The sequence below is a fragment of the Mixophyes fleayi genome, chromosome 2, assembly GCF_038048845.1.
Source record: "Mixophyes fleayi isolate aMixFle1 chromosome 2, aMixFle1.hap1, whole genome shotgun sequence".
Lineage (NCBI taxonomy): Eukaryota > Metazoa > Chordata > Amphibia > Anura > Limnodynastidae > Mixophyes > Mixophyes fleayi.
Window position 1 is genome coordinate 99,376,682 of NC_134403.1, and position 17,288 is coordinate 99,393,969.

The 17,288-nt window shown below is 39.1% G+C and overlaps 1 protein-coding gene and 1 non-coding gene across 4 annotated transcripts in view; both read left to right on the forward strand.

The window, feature by feature from the left end:
- Positions 1 to 17,288, forward strand: part of ELF1 (E74 like ETS transcription factor 1) — a 106,082-nt gene that overhangs the window by 359 nt on the left and 88,435 nt on the right. The window contains exon 1 of one of the 3 annotated variants that reach the window (XM_075199782.1): positions 15,611 to 15,633. The exons of 1 other annotated variant lie outside the window; for it this stretch is intronic. The gene's annotated coding sequence lies outside the window, so the exon portion shown is untranslated. Of the gene's footprint in view, positions 1 to 15,610; positions 15,634 to 16,877; positions 16,901 to 17,288 lie in introns of those variants that run through there. One more of the 3 variants, XM_075199784.1, reaches the window with a different exon arrangement.
- On the forward strand, positions 88 to 159 carry TRNAE-UUC (transfer RNA glutamic acid (anticodon UUC)). Its single transcript has one exon. It is a non-coding gene; the product is annotated as a tRNA-Glu (tRNA).

Consider the following 17,288-nt stretch of genomic DNA (forward strand, 5'->3'; position numbering starts at 1 on the left):
TGAGTAACGGTCACGAGTGACGTCTGTGATCTCATGTCACGCTAGGGCAGGGCTGTGTTCGCTGCATGGAGGCTGGTGTCTCAGCCTTCCCATATGGTCTAGCGGTTAGGATTCCTGGTTTTCACCCAGGCGGCCCGGGTTCGACTCCCGGTATGGGAATTCACTTTTTTCTTTTTTGTAGTATTACACAATAATTTATATTTTGTAGTATTGCACAATATTTGGCCTAATACATCATGAACCTCTCCAGCTTGTTGTGCAACTATACGGCATGCTGCTGCTTGAAGTTCCACAGTAGATACAGGGTGACAGTGGGCATACTTTTACTTTTGTGATATTTCTCCTGTTTTATCTGTGTTGTAATTAACATAACTAAATAATCAACGTGTTTTTGTTTTCTTACCTCTTTCCTTATCCCACATGCGTTTTGCAAACAATGTAGAACACTATGTGCTATAGAACAACATTTTCAAAGATAAACAAGGGGAGTTGAAACATACTGTTGTGTTTTGGCATTTATTTAAAAATGCCTAATTCTAAAGCCCAGAAAGCTCACAAATGATTTTGTTAACTCAAATATGTTGGCTCTCATTCATCGTTTTGCTGATCAGTATCTGTAAGATAACACATCAGATTGAATGATCTGTGTTTAAGGTTTAGGGTACATAACCATGTGTTTTTTAAATGGGCTTTACATGAGTTAACATATGTAAATTACCCATTTGCTTTGTGTTAGCGATTTTAGAGACGCTAATTGTTCTATTTCCAAGCGTTTTTGCTTTTTTAGCACATTAGAAAGCATATAAAGGCTTTTAAACCCTTTTAAAAAGTCAGGTTAAAAATGCAATTTGAACATATATGTTATGTGTTTTTACTGGTGTTCAAAAACACATCTAATATGCCAGTGGTTGTGTACCTTACCCTTGCATAAGGATAGCTTAATTAAACATATCTGTTTGATTGGTTGCAATACTGAATAACCAGATAACATGGGGCCCCATTAACATTCTTGACCTATTACTGTACCCGCATATTGATTGTGTTATAATCCTACTTAGCAGCCTTTGGCCTTGGTTGGTTGGTGGGTGGTTTGTGGAGGCTCAAACAAGACATTTGAGGCCAAATTGGCAAAATATATTGCAAAGTGTGCGGTCAATTTTGTGCTGGAATCAGGGAAATTTATGTGCAATGGGTCTCCTTTGGAGCTGAGGCCTATAATAAATACTGGCTCTGGGATAATATTCAAGTTTGTGAAATGTGTTATTGTACAAGCTGCTGTAGACATCACATACAAGTTCACATTAATTGTTTCCTGGAATATGGAGGCTGTGTTTTGCAGCATGTAGACCTATTCCTGGAACCAGGTTGTCCATTTAGGTTCCAGTGAAGTGATTAGAAATGTAATGGTTAATGGGTCCTGTTCACAAAACCACTGTACGTAATGTTTAATATAAACACTATAACTCACACTATAATACTAACACTATAACTCAGTTGAGAAGCACGGGTTCCCCATTGACCACAGAAAATGCTGTGATGTGACATTGATGATGCTAACAAGGATTTCCCTATGTGTAAAAAGGATCAGAGAGATCTCCCGTGCCTCTCAGTACTGGTAGATGCATTCAGTTTATCAATACTAACAATAGGGAATACCTGAGACAATGCCCACTAATATATTAATAAATATATATAATATAGGGCACTTCAACTTTTGCATCCTTATATATTGTACATATTTGTGGAGCGCCTATTTGAGAGATAGTCAATTCATTTGTGTGATCACTTTCTTGATTGGTACTATTTGGATATTAGTAAGCATAGGAAGGAATTATAGAAAACTGCGTATTTGCCAGATTTGCTTATTTTTCTCTGTAAAATGTAATAAAAAAAAGTTCACTATGTTAGTGGTGCCCACCAGTTGTTTAAGGACATTGTGTCTAATCTTAAATAGGCCCTCTCCACCCCTGCCAAATGTCACTATCAAACCTGCGTTTTACTCACGCATTCCTCATCTGTACTTTCCTAATTACTTTCCATTCCCTTACTGTTCCAGCATGGTGGTGGCATTGGAATGCCCCCCTGATCGTTCTGAGTTATTCCCCCTGAACCCTCCCTCTCTTTCTCCTCCTTCGAGGTGCACTCCAACCATTTCTTCTACCCAGCCCAACTCCATGTGGCTGTTATGAATTCCTTGATCACTACCCCACCTGGCTCCCTCACTTTCTCTCATCTGACCTTCCCTGCCTCATCTTGGGGACTTTAATATCCTCATTGCCAGTCCTTCAGACCCTGCTGCTTCCAAACTTTTCTCCCCCTCCTCCTCTTCGGTCTCAATGGACCTCCTCTCCCTCCTACCACAGTGACCATTCACATGATCTGGTCTTTTCCCACCTTTGTGCTGTGTCTGTCTTCAACAATTCACTTCTCTCTGACCAGCATTTCCCCTGTTTTAGTATCGCACCATCCTCTCACCTTCCCCAACTCCTAAAGTTACTCTCATCAGGTGTTACGTGGACACCACTGATCCTACCACATTCTCTCCCTCCCTGCTCCTTTGGCCTCCAGTACCAGCTGTACGCAGATGGCACCCAAATCTAACTTTTATCCCTTTACCACTTTCTTCCCTTATGCCTAGTGTCTCTTGCTGTCTCTCATCCATCTCATCTTTGATGTCTCAGCGCTTTCTTAAACTCAATATTTCCAGGAATGAAATAATCGTCTACCCCCCCTTCCTCTTCCAGGGCTCCCTCACCTTTCCCCTCTATCTTTCTGTTGATAAAGCTACCCTTCCTTCTGTCCTTCAAGTGCGGTGCCTAGGGAGCATTCTCGATGACTCCTCCTTCAAACCTCACATTTTGTCCCCTCAAAATCCTGCTACTTCCACCCCTGGAATATATCCAAGGTCCGATTTTTTTTTTTTTTTTTTTTTTTTTTTTTTTTTTTTTCCACCATGTAAACCACCAAAACTATTATTCACTCCATGTAATCTCTCTCCTTGATTACTATAACCTCTTTCTCCCGTGGCCTAATCGACTCCCACCTTGTCCCTCTTGAGTCTATCATTAATGGAGGTGCTGCACTCCTTACTCTTCTCTCCTGACGTTCCATCTCTGCCATCCCTCTCCACCAGTTGCTACATTGGCTCTCTGAAGCCAACATAATTGCTCCCCAGCTGTAGAATGATCTCCAATGCCCTATCAAGTTAGCCTCTACTCTCCAAGGCTTCAAACTTGCCCTTAAGACTCATATATTTATTCAAGCCTATCGGCCCTCTTCCGAACTCCTTTGTCTCGATAATCACCTCCAGTCCCCCACTCGGTACCACCCTATTTGTGTCTTCACCTTCCCTTTAGGATGTAAGCTCTCACGATCAGGGCCCTCTTTCCTTGTGTTCTCCTACTATGCCATCACCTTCTGCACCTCTTAGCTTGCTTCTTGTTTTCTTGAGCCCAGGCCTACTTCACATTGGATTTACCTGCACTCTCACTCACTGTCCCACAAATAATTTGATCTGCATTACCATGTTATCTGTGTATTATTATTTTTTTGTTTATTCAGTATATCTGTTCTTTATATTTTGTTTTTCATGCATTATGTAATATGTTATGGATCATTACTGTCTGTATATGTCATGTATGGCGCTGCAGACCTTTTGTGGCGCCTTACATAATATACATATAATTAAATAAAAGTTAATATAATAAATCTAGTCCCAGTGGCAGTAAACAATCCTGACAAACGAGGACCTCAAGCATTGGGCAAAGATGGTCGACTCCAGAAACAGGGAGGAAGAGATATTTTAGGGAGCTGATTGCTGTTGCTCCTGGCTGCGGTGTGAGACACTCAGGCAGCCCACCCAAGTACAGTGCTGCATAATGTCGCACTATATAAATAAGGGTTAATAATATTTTATTGGACACATTGCAGTTTTTCTCTCTAAAGGTGCAGATCATCATGTATGTTTTACCCAGTTTGTTCATTAGTTTACTATGTTTGTCCCCAATTGTAAAGCACTACAGAATATGTTGGCGCTATATAAATAAATGATGATGATGATGATATGCATTGTGAAAAGTGAGGCTTTTAGTATGACTTGCAGCTCGACATTTATTGCAGGAAAATGACACTATTAAAGAACAATTAATTTGACAAGTAAAATAACTGACCTGATTACACTATTAATTTTTATCATATTCCTGCTACTTGCATCTAATTTATGTGACGTACATACATATATATCTGTAATGTAATATTGTTTTCTAAAATGTTCTGCGTTCTCGTTACTTTCATTAAGAGTGTAAAGGAGATGTAATATGCTACGTTTTATAGGTGTTGCTATAGTACACTATGCTAAGGCTAAAGGGAAGATGATTCCAGTATACATAATTTTGTTTTGAAAGTGTTCAGGAGTTAAAAACAATCCATGTTTTATAGTTATTTATTATAGAAAAAGCTAGAAGTGCTTAAATCTTACTTTAGGAAATTCTGAAATACATAAGAGTGCAATATTTAGCTGAAGTTATGTAAGGCCTGGGTACTCACTATAGAAAGCTTCTCCAGATGCGATATCATTAATTATTTTCCCAACGACTGATTTAAAAAAGTCCCGATCAGCATGCTGTTTCCTGTGTACACACTATACAGGTTTTACAAGATTTACCTTTGAGTCTGTGCTCTTCAACTGTCATAACCATCTTCTGAAAAGATTGTGACTCTGTAAACTCTATGGAGATCTGGTCATGAGTGCATACACACTGCAGGATTGGAACCACATGGTTCGATCGCTGAACCAGATTTATAGTCCGTTTATCAAATCAAATCAAATGATATGATGTGTTTGGAATGATAAACATTCTTGGTTGGAGCATACACACTAATGCAATATCGGGCTGAACGGTTGTTTATCTTGCGATTGGCACAATAATTGGATGAAGAACCTTTAGTATGTACCCAGCCTAAGTATAACCTATATAAGGGCAGATAATAATATTCTGTGATATACAGGAATAATTAATTGTTAGAGATTATTATAACACATATTCTCAATTACATGATCAGATTGGCAGATGTACATATCAATGTTTCTAATTATATATCTTTTATTTGCTATTTTAATATTCTGAATACCAGTCTTATTTGAGATCAAGAACTACACCACATGTGATATATACTTAGAGGTATAAAGAAAGAATACATCCTCCAGTCTGATTGCACATTTTATTTTTTTTAAAGATTTTTTTTTAATCTATTTTTACTATCCAAAATGCAGTTTTACAAAATAGAGTTGTTTATTGCTCTGCTCTCCTTTGCCCAGAAGCTTGTCATTGCAGTATATGTAATCATTGTCACAGATCTGAGATTGCTGAGAGCTTTTATTTTGATAGGAGTCTGCATTCCCTCTGGTTTCACATGACTTGCTTACAAAGGTTCTTTCCTCTGAGTTTGGGATTTCCCTGGAAAATGATTACAGCTTTCCAAGCAGTTGCTGGGAATAGCAGTCATGGTTCATCATATGACTGTGGGAGAGGTCCCTATGTGGGCTGCGCTTTAATTGTAAATAGACATTGCAACCTAAGATTGGCTGCCTTAATTGTGACCTGTCAATTCTCAGCAATTCCACCGCTGCCTGGCTTGCTGAAAACATACACGAGTTACACTGTGATGACGGAATCTAAGAGCAAGCCTATATATTTGTATATAGAGCAGTCACTGCCTCCCCTCTTCTGTGCGTTGATTATAGTATATATTACACTTGTTATAAAATAGTTCTGTATATTTCATTAAGGGTTTTATGCTATTTAATTTATTTTTGTTACTATTAAGTTGGAATTTCTATGTTTCAATCACATTTAAGCACAAAGTACCCAGAGTGTGATTTTATTGGCACACAGTAGATCTGCAATATTCTAACACGTGGGTTAATGTGACCTCATTTCCCTTGTCTCAGATTTTCTCCTTGTTCAAACCATAAGATAAACTTCAATCTGAATGAGACAGAATTGTCTCCTCTGATTACCGAAGATCATAAAATGTTTCGCCTTTAACAAACATAGATGGATTCTTAAAGTTTATGCTTATCGGATAAGTTCTATATCTACGTGTTTTAATGGTGAAGATAGGTAAATATTTAACTGTGATTATCATCAGCACCGATCTTTTAATCGGTCCTCAGGCACCCACAGGTACGCCTACTGACCGCATGAAGTGTACATGCCTCTTTACTCGGGCTGCTTTTGCACGCACCTTCCCTTTCCCATCTCGCTTCTCCAGTCATAAGGAGGCGCAAGTGTCAGACGCGAGGAAAGTCTGAATATACATGCGTTCTCTTTGTGAGCATGCGCAGTGCAAATTTGTACAATTTATGCTACACAAATCTGCTTGAGTTAATCTGCACTTCAGGCCCACAGTGTGGGACCTGATCTGTGGCTGAATACAAAATGATGTACATTTGACCATACTACAGCACTGTAATAATGACATGGTTTCTGTTTATGGCGGTTCATAAATTGCGGAGAAAATCTGTCTCCATGAAAAGGAATCATAGTGCTGAGTTTTAAACCTCATAAGCCAAAGACCATTGGTGACCAAAATTATGCTATACTTCTCTTTGGATAGAAATACAATTAAAAAATGTTGAGGCTCCACAGAAAAAAATGTAGCACTACCAGAGATGGGGAAGAGAAGTTGGTACAATGAGGTAATTCTCACAGATGTAGTTAAAGGAAGTATGGGATTGTGCAACGTCAAATACAACATAATGAAATGCCGTAATTCAAAAATGAAAAACAAACATGCCAAACGGCAATCTTAATACTGGCGACAACAGGAGCAAGGAGGGAAAGTAGGATATAGAATGTAAATAGAGGCAAAGTCTAATGTCATCAAAGGTGAATCTCAATCGGATGAACAATCTTGAGCCTCGGTAACGTAAGGCCCAGACATTAAGCCTTTAGGTGCTCACCTGTAACGCCAGCTGGTGAAGTTCATCAGGACTGAGTTGTAGATTCTGCCCCTATCTTTGGGCAGCATATTCCCACATATGAAACTGTGAATAGTTGTGAAGAAGGCTTTAGGGCGCTCAAGATCATCCAGCAAGTGCCAGGATCATCTCATAAAGTTAATTCAGCTGTGGGATCGGGGCACCGCCAGTGCAGAGCTTGCTCAGGAATGGCAGCAGGCAGGTGTGAGTGCATCTGCACGCACAGCGAGGTGAAGACTTTTGGAGGATGGCCTGGTGTCAAGAAGGCCAATAAAGAAGCCACTTCTCTCTAGGAAAACATCAGGGACAGACTGATATTCTGCAAAAGGTACAGGGATTGGACTGCTGAGGACTGGGGTAAAGTCATTTTCTCTGATGAATCCCCTTTCAGATTGTTTGGGGCATCTGGAAAAATGCTTGTCCGGAGAAGGAAAGGTGAGCGCTACCATCTGTCCTGTGTCATGCCAACAGTAAAGCATCCTGGGACCATTCATGTGTGGGGATGCTTCTCAGCCAATGGAGTGGGCTCACTCACAATTTTGCCTAAGAACACAGCCATGAATAAACAATGGTACCAAAACATCCTCCAAGAGCAACTTCTCCCAACCATCCAATAAAAGTTTGGTGACGAACAATGTCTTTTCCAGCATGATGGAGCACCTTGCCATAAGGCAAAAGTGATAACGAAGTGGCTCGGGGATCAAAACATCGACATTTTGGGTCCATAGCCAGGAAACTCCCCAGACATTACTCCCATTGAGAACTTGTGGTCAATCCTCAAGAGGTGGATGGACAAACAAAGCCCATAAATTCTGACAAGCTCCAAGCATTGATTAGGTGAGAATGGGCAGCCATCAGTCAGTATGTGGCCCAGAAGTTGATTGACAGCATGCCTGGGCGAATTGCAGAGGTCTTCAGAAAGAAGGATAAACAGTGCAAATATTGACGCTTTGCATAAACTTAATGCAGTTCTCAATAATAGCCTTTGACACTTATGAAATGCTTGTAATTTTACTTCAGTATAACATCAATATCCAACAAAAAGGTCTAAAAACACTGAAGCAGCAAACTTTGTGAAAACCAATACTTGTGTCATTCCCAAAACTTTTTGCCATGACGGTACATATAGTACTGTGTAGATATATATATTCTACTCCCAACTTGTTTTTAGATTTTGGTTGTAATATTTTTGTGGCATTGATCCATAAAGTATTAAGTGCCATATCGAATCAAAATACATATTCCACAAATTGCTAAACAACAATTAAATAAATTATTTCATGTAAAAAGTATTCATGCCCCTTATAATTACCAGCTCAAATTTGCACAGGCATGATATCCTACCTGGAAAGTCTCACAATTTGTTAATTGATTCCACTTGCATAAAACAGTACTGAGTTATTTGTTGTCAATTTTTTTGTAAATATAAATATCTCCATGTGAGGTTTACAGCATGGTAGAAACTTTCCCCAACAAATCCAACAAATATGAAGATGATGAAGAGCATTCCAAAATAGTCTGGACATATAATTATAGAGAGGCACAAATCTGGGGAAGGGTACAAGACCATTCCAAAGACAGTGAACATCCCTCAGATCTCTGTGCAGTTTATTATTCGGTGGTAGAAGAATTATGAAACTAGAAGCTGCCTAGATCAGCCCCCTGATCTTAATTGCCGTACACGAAGGGCAGTTATCAGAGAAGTTATCAGAGAAGTTCCACTGGGACACTGAATTAGCTACATAAGTCAGTGGCTGCGATGGAAGATAATGTACATGGGTCAACAGTTCCCAAATCATTCCACAAAATGGACCTTTATGGGAAAGTCACGGGGAGTGTGCACAATGCCATCTGGAGGATGCAGCAGATGTGGCAGAAAATCTTGTGGTCTGACCAGACTAAAGTGGAACTTTTTGGTTTGAATGGTGCAAATGAAACACTACACACAAATATGACAAAGCCATCCCCGCCATGCAGTATGGCAATTGTAGCTTTATGTTATGAATATTCTTTTCTGTGGTGGAGTGGCTTAAATTGAAGAAATATATATTGGCATGGGCCAGTCACAGTCCTGACCTTAAACCTCAAATGTGCTGTCTGCAGGGGAGGGCTGGCAAATATCAGCCCAGGGAGCCAGACTCGACTCGGCAGCATTTTTTATAGGAACATATTGCAGGTGAGACAGCCCAAGGTAACCCATTATGGGACTGGCCCGGGAGGCAATTGACCCCCTGCCCCCCAGCCCAGCCTGCCCCTGGCTGTCTGCCGACACTCAACTTACCAGGTACCAACGTGAGCGATTTTTGCAAAGAGAAATTGGCAATTGCGCCATTGTGACATTCACAGGTATTAGAGACATATATTACTGTCTGCTAGCTGTTATAACTGCCTAGGGTTGTAAATACAGGTATTCCTCACTTAACGACCGACCTATTTAGCGACCATTCGGACTTACAACCCGTTGTTACGTCCGGCTCCACCGCTTAGCAATAGGGGAAATTAATGACCTGTGCCCTTGCGACGGGACGTAACCACGCCCGTAGTACCCGCATAGTTTCTTTCTGAGCTGAAGAAGACAAGACAAGACGCACCTGATACCCTTGCAGTCTCCATCGTGCGGTAAGTTAGCTCTACAGTACTTGAAAGCACTTGGTTCTGAAGTAATACTGCAAGGACATTAACTAAACATAATATCTTTTTACTAAAGGGAGGAATATAAAACTGCATATGCACATGCTGATTTTTTATTGCCATGCATATGTATACAGTACTGTACTCACTTAGCGACCAATTCGCTTAACAACCTAGTCGTTGGAACGGAACTAGGTCGTTAAGTGAGGAATACCTGTATTAACCAAAGGGGGTGACTATTTTTTTAACTAGCATTTCTGATTTTTATTAATGTATGGTTTACAGTTATCTTGAGTGTAAAATTAAACTTTTAAAACAAAAAATCCAAATTTTGGTTCTTTTTACCAGTGTAAAAAGACCCAAAACAGACATTACGAGGGTGGGGCCAAAATGACGCAATTAACGAAGCCCTGCCCCCTTCCGCCCTCCCCCTACACCACTTTTCAGTGATCTTCCAGAGGAAGTCAGCCAAAAGTAGGCAAGTATGGAGTAACTCCTTTAATAAAACATCCTCTCAACCCCTCTATCTCTTGTCAGTAGTCTGCACATGAAAATCTCACTTTTGCACTAACTACATGCAGCAGTGCTCCTGCTCCATACTTTGTAAGGAATACTCGCTCCACTTTCAGGATTCCTCAGCCTATAATGACTACATATCACCTTCCAGTAGTAACAAGTCATGCAGTAAATGGATGTGATTTACTTTGTAGTAGCCAGGACTTTCCAGGAGGATCAGAAGAATTATTACAGTAGTTCATGTGGTTGTTTATTATAAATTAATTTGCAGATTGTATACTTCTGCCTTATATAATTTTGCACTATTTGGATTACTGCTGTTGACATTTACGATTTATTTCCCCTATTAAGTAGAATGCTCAAAAATAATTGTATATGTCATTGTTAAATGCCAGCAGCCAGCCTGAAGTCTAGACCCGCTGCCACCCCTGATTTTGTTTCCAAATAAACTACCTAAACAAATTGGCACTGTAAGCACCATTGGGGCAGGGACTGATGTGAATGACAAATATTCTCTGTACTTCGCTGCGGAACTAGGTGGCGCTATATACATGGTGGTGATGATTTGTGACCAAATTATTAATTGAACCATTTGTAAAGATAAATATAAAGTGCATTAAAGACATATTTTGTGTCGCTGTGCAAATATAATGCTTTCCAATGACAATGGATATTGTGCTCTCTGAGGAAGCAATAATAATTTATTTCTGGATATAACATTGGACTTTAATAAATGTATTTATTATTTCATCTAATAATTCTAATAAAAAAACAGACCCCCAATGTGTAAATGTTTACAACGTTTATATATTTTTGTCTTGGCACTTTTCTAGCAGAACTGAACACTGCTTATTTTTATATATATTTATACCATTATTGAGTTACTGTTATCCAGTGTTTTAAAACAGACCTAAAGCCTCTGCCAAAAACATCACATCATAGCGTTGTTCATAGAGACAATGGGAAATGCTCAACTCTGTGTTTGCAGGAGAAATAGTTGTGTTTAAAGTCCATAGGTCATCAGGATAAATGGTGAAGGTGAATCTGAGAGTCAGTCTGTGCTATGCTATACCCAGGGCTTACAATGATATTTCAGATCTGCTTATAAATATGTTTTACAGACACTATATATTGTAGCTTCCAAATTGGTGAGTCTGTTTTTAAGCTTGTTAATGATGCATGCATTTTTAAACTGTTGTTACAAGCAGCTCATCCAATAGAGCTATTATGGTTGTATGTATGTGGTCCTCAGTAACACTGTCATGTAAATCACACCTTTTTCTCTGTTTAAATCTTTATAAGATGGGATGAGATATACAAAGTAACGTGAGCACCAGGAGCTAATGCAGGATTTCTGGAGTGGGGTTTCCAAATGCAAACCCTTGCTGCAGTAATAATAATAAAATATAATAATGTATGTTGAATAAATAAATAATGAAACACTATATCCAAAACATAAGAATCATACACTAAATCCAAAAGTAATAAAAACCATCATGGAGGCCATTTTCTTAAAGACAACGTTCATTAAACATAGACAGATCCCCACAAAAATGGGTCTTACACTGCAGACTAACCTGGGTACACACTACAGGTTTTTCACCCAATTATTTTATCGATTACACAATAAACGACTGTTTGGTCAGATATTGTAGTAGTGTGTACGCTCCCACAATCATGTTTTATTGTACTAAAGCACATCACATTGTTTGAGCTGATTTTGTAACGACTAAAATTCTCTATAAATGATGATGGGCAAATTCTGCAGTGTGTATGTACTCACGGCCAGCAGTGTAGGCAGATCTCCATAGTGTGCATTGTCACCATCTTTTCAGCAGACGGTTATGAGAGATGAAGATCACAGATCTGAAGGTAAATCGTGTAAAATCATGTAGGTATGTGCACATGAATCTGCATGCTGATTGCGACTTTGTCGGTGGTAAAATTGTTAGATATCTGATTGGGAGAAATTTTCTGTAGTGTGTAGCCAGACTTACACTTTTACTTACTTAATGTACTATACACATGGGTGTTGAAAAATGTTTTCTAAAACCTTATACTTTCCCACCATGTTTAGCAGAGGATTTAAAACATGTTCTCAAACCCCTCTGCATTATAGTGTGCTAAATAGCAATTGTTATTGCTGCTGAACGTTTCAGGAGACCTTGAAACGGATGCAAAGCAAATGTTTGGCAGAAAGTGTGTGAATATGGATCCATTTGTTATTTTTGGAATTAAATGTTTATTGTGGGGGGTATTCAATTGTTAGCGAGTTTGTAATTTCGAGCGCGTTACGTCCTTTTTTTTTTTTTTTTTTATTCTCTTATTTTCGAGCGTGGAAACTTCTGCAATTCAAATTTTTTTTTTTTACCGAAACGGTCTTATCGAGCTCCAAACGTTTGTCAATGTTAAAGTACAGGCTGGATGCGAACCCTCAGCGGAAAAAGCTATTCAATTGTTTTTTAACGCTGTGGGTGAAACAGGCAAATCTGCTGTTTCATCTCGCACCTCCTTGGTCTGCTCAAAGAAAAAATTTTTTTATTAAGTTAAGAAAAATATACATTAAACTGAAAAAATAGGTGTAAAAGTTCATTAAAATAGCCTAAAAACTGAAAAGTACTAATTTTTTTTAAAAAATAACAGTGTAATAATTTTTTGAAAGTTCCCCCTTTAAAAAAATCCATTAGTGGTGCATGTATTTAAACTTTATTATTTTTTTTTAAGGGGGGGGGGGGGTGGTTGTGCTCAGTCAGCTCTCGGTGAAAAGTAGCATGTTATTTATTTATTTTTTAAAACCAAAAGCGTTTGCTCCCCACTCTATTTAGTCTTAACCCTAGTGCTGGCAGGCTATTGCTGTGTGTGTTAAAATCTTTGAAATTTTTTGCGGTTCCCCCTATTTTAATTGAACCAGCACTAGGCAAACCAGCCGGGGTGATATGCACTATAGCAGGGGGGGGGGGGGAAACGCAGTTTGGGTCCCACGGCCATAATGACTAAACACCCACAGACTGTTCAGCGCTGGCCTGGATTCCCTAGGGAGTGTGGTCCGTTGAAAAATGTAAGCGGGCCACCCGCCTAGGGACACCCAGCCCAGTGCCGATAGCACTAGGGCTCTTCCTACTACCCCTGGGCTGTGGGTAGTAGGGTAATAAATGGGGATTTTCTATGAAAAAAAAAACCCAAAAAAATGTGGGCATGCTGCTACTTGTCTAACTACAAGCAGCAGCGTACCCATGGCACCCCGTGCATGTGGGCACTTGTAGAACCATAAGTGCCAACATGCTCTTACACCCACGGCTGGCTGTGATCTGTAGTTCCACGAAGCAAAATGTTAAATAAAAGCACAACACCCTCATTCCAACCACAAATCTTTATTAAAAACACTAAAACACCAATAAATACAGTAAACACCCTCATGTACACCATAGATTTTTATTAAAAACCCAAAAAAACAAAGTACTCACCATGGACGAAATCCTCAGTTTTCTGATGCTTTACCTACACACACTCATTTACGCAAAGTCCCAACAAATATTTGTACCGTCCGGCTTGCCCACTGTCCCACAAATATTTGTACCTTCCAAATGTCCATGCTTGGCCAGTGTTCAAGAAATGTTTGTAAATGGAAAAAAAAAATTCCTGCTTGTAAAATCTTTAAATCTGCTGTCCGGGGGCGGGGGGCGATGTTGCTTGCAGTGCTGGGGCCCTTCTTGATTGCAGTGTAGGGGCCCAATCTCCTTTGCAGTGCTGGGGCCCTTCTTGATTGCATTAATTTTCATACATTTTTTATACTAAAATGACTGCCTTAACCACTCCTCATTTCAAACTCGCTAGGACCAATAATAGAGCGCGAGGGGGTGGATGCAATGTTAACAATTGAATTGAGCGTTTTTTTATTTTAAACGAGCGCTCGAACAGGAAAAAACGAGCGCGGGTTTTTTGTGTTTTTTTTCGAGCGCGGGATTTTCACCCGTCTCGCTAACAATTGAATATGCCCCTGTATGTTCTTTAATTTCCGAATCAGTGGATGTAATATACAAACCTGTGAAAATGGTGAACAATTAATCTTCTGGTGGTAATGAGCATATTAGATGGCGTTTATGGTTTAGCTCTTTATTACTGCAGGCGTACTCTAATCGTACTCCTATTATTATAGGAGTGTTTTAAAGTACGTCAATTGTTGTAGATAAGATTCAGTAAGCTAAATAGATTTTCTTTTCCTGCTTGTTCAGTCAGAAGTTTTGAAACAGCGAAGGACAGTCTACAAACTGCTTATTAGTCTGTGCTCACGCTGCAGCGATCCTGTGGAATGTCCTTACTTGCGTTAACATTTTTTGTATTGTTTCAAATGCATTTTGTTAGTGAAGCATCTGTGGCATCTACCAATTTATTTCTTTTTAATCCAGCTCTTTCCATGGCTTTTCTGACTCGCTTTTAAAGGTGTTTTCACCTTCAGATGCATTTAATTTTCTGTTTCTTCGATGATTACCTCAAACTTTTACAAAATATATTGCCTCTTCTTAGTAGCTTCCTTCTGTGCTTCTTAAGCTTGTATAAATATCACCAGGCAGGGTTGTTTACTTAACTGCCGTGGGCAGCACGGTTGCTTAGTGGTTAGCACTTCTGCCTCACAGCACTGGGGTCATGAGTTCAATTCCCGATCATGGCCTTATCTGTGTGGAGTTTGTATGTTCTCCCCTTGTTTGTGTGGGTTTCCTCCGGGTGCTCCGGTTTCCTCCCACACTCCAAAAACATACTGGTAGTTTAATTAGCTGCTATCAAAATTGACCCAAGTCTGTTTCTCTGTGTGTGTTAGAGAATTTAGGCTGTAAGCTCCAATGGGGTAGGGACTGATGTGAATGAGTTCTCTGTACAGCGCTGCGGAATTAGTGGCGCTATATAAATAAATGATAATGGTGCCATAGAATAGCCCTGCTGATCTCCATAGTAGAATTCAAGGTAGCACATTTGTGTAGATGGGATGGAAATGAAATGAAACAACTGTGCTTGATGTTTAGACTGAAGTCTAGTCTACAATCATGAATAGGCCCCCCTACTGTCATGCTTACAGTGAAGTATAGGCACGGAGCTTGAGTGTAGAATTCAATTTAAAGTCCCCACCAATAATTAAATAAAGTCCAATTAAAAAACAAAACAAATAAAACCTTGTCTGAAAATGGGTGGGCGCTGGAAACTCCAACCAGCGGTGATCTCACAGCAAGATTTTCTGATTTGGATGAATTGCTTGATTCATCCAAAGTAGTGGAGGTCAGCGATCCATCAGTGTCTTCAATCTACTTGAGCAGCAAGGGGGTATGAGGTGTGATTTTACCACTCCTTATTACTATTAAGGTTAATAAAGGTTAAATTGCGTGTAAGTATATATGTATAAAAATATATATTTCTTGTGAATGGTAAAACTACCATTCTCTACCACCTTACTTCCTACAGGACATAGCACACTGGGGAGCAAGGGGTCACTCACACAGACTTTTCTACCTCAGGTAATGCTGGGTTATTCCTAGCTAGATTGATATTTAAAGACTTTACTCTCCAGAATACACTATTCTACAGTTTTTAGATGTGAAGGTAAACTCATGAAAGAATGAGCATGGCTGTGACATATTTACCTTCTCTAGAAATGAAAGAAACCACCTGAGTGTGTGATGTGAAATTGGGCTGTCTCTCTCAGCTATGGATCTTATGTGGGGTATTTGTGACTTACTGGAGCACGCTTGTTTCTGTCTTTGTTCACATATCTGAGTGTTCTATATCATATAACTGTGACTTTACAAAAGGATTTTACATTTGTTGTACATAAAAATCAGGTGGTCTGTAAAGTCACATTTAAAAGAATTGCACAGGACAATATTTTGTTAAAATTGTATCAGTTATGAGTTTGGAATTAGAAGGCCACCCCATACAGACTCTACAAGGAGGATCTGCTCACTCTCCTTTGCTCATTGTGATGTTCTTTTTAGTTAGTCCACTACTCAATCTTGTGGGCCCACTCACATAATTACTGTGTTGGGGCTGTTCTTACTTTTGTATGACACACATATATCTAAACGTGCAGCTTTCCAACTTTCACGGGTTATTGAACACAGGGGCTTAGCGCTGGATTTTACATTTTTTTCTGGTTGCTGTATAGCGCCACCAATAAAATAAAGGAGGGAAATCATTTGTCAAAACCAAAGATGCATATTTTATATTATGTTCTGTCCTTTTACTTTTTTAATGAACTCTAGCCGTCATGGATACATAACTTTTTTTCCTTTTTTTTTGAGCCAGATTCACCCCATATTACAGTATATATTCTTTTCAAAATTATACAAGTATATCTGTCTTCTACTAAGTCAGTCATTTGGACAATGTTGGCAATCCACATTTCTGACATCAAAAGCATAGTTGTGTGATAAATTGTTATACTGACAGTATAATCCATGGCTGCCTTTTATTGTGTGTTTGGTGGCTGTAGTTGACAGTGAGCATATTAATGGCAGTAGAAATTGTTTATTGGACAGAGTGTCCATATCACTAAAATGTGCAGTAGACAGAAGTCAGCAGTTTGTTCTGTGTCTTGTGATGTCCTGGGGTGTGCTCATTGCTTGCATTACTTTGTTAATAAGTCAAGGTCAGGCGTTTGTAAAATCCTTGAACAAAAAAATCCCTCACTTCAAACAAACACTATTTGTCACTCCTCGAATTACGCATTGCAAATGTGTGTTTATAACACGGACGTCTCCCATAGGACATGGATTGTGTTTATTGGTAAGGTTTACTAATAGAGGAAATGTTACTTTTTCAGTGAAATACATGTGGTTAGATAATCTTCCTGTGCATATTAGATTTATTTATAGGAGTTTTAGTTGATATATTTGCTGTTACTGTTATCATTATTTTTACTGATTTATATCCAAAGATTAAAATGTAAGAGTGCTCCATGGTCATACAATATTAGGAATATCAGGAATTTGTAGTACAATGTACCCTTATTTAAATTAATTTTGTCATAAAATAAGCAACAAAACCGAGATGAATTCAGTTATTTGTTCTTGTGCCATGTAAAGATCTCACTGCAGTTAGCACTCTGTCCACTAGGTGACTAAGCCATTATACTGCACAACGGAGAAGTGATACTCATTATTCATTGTATACA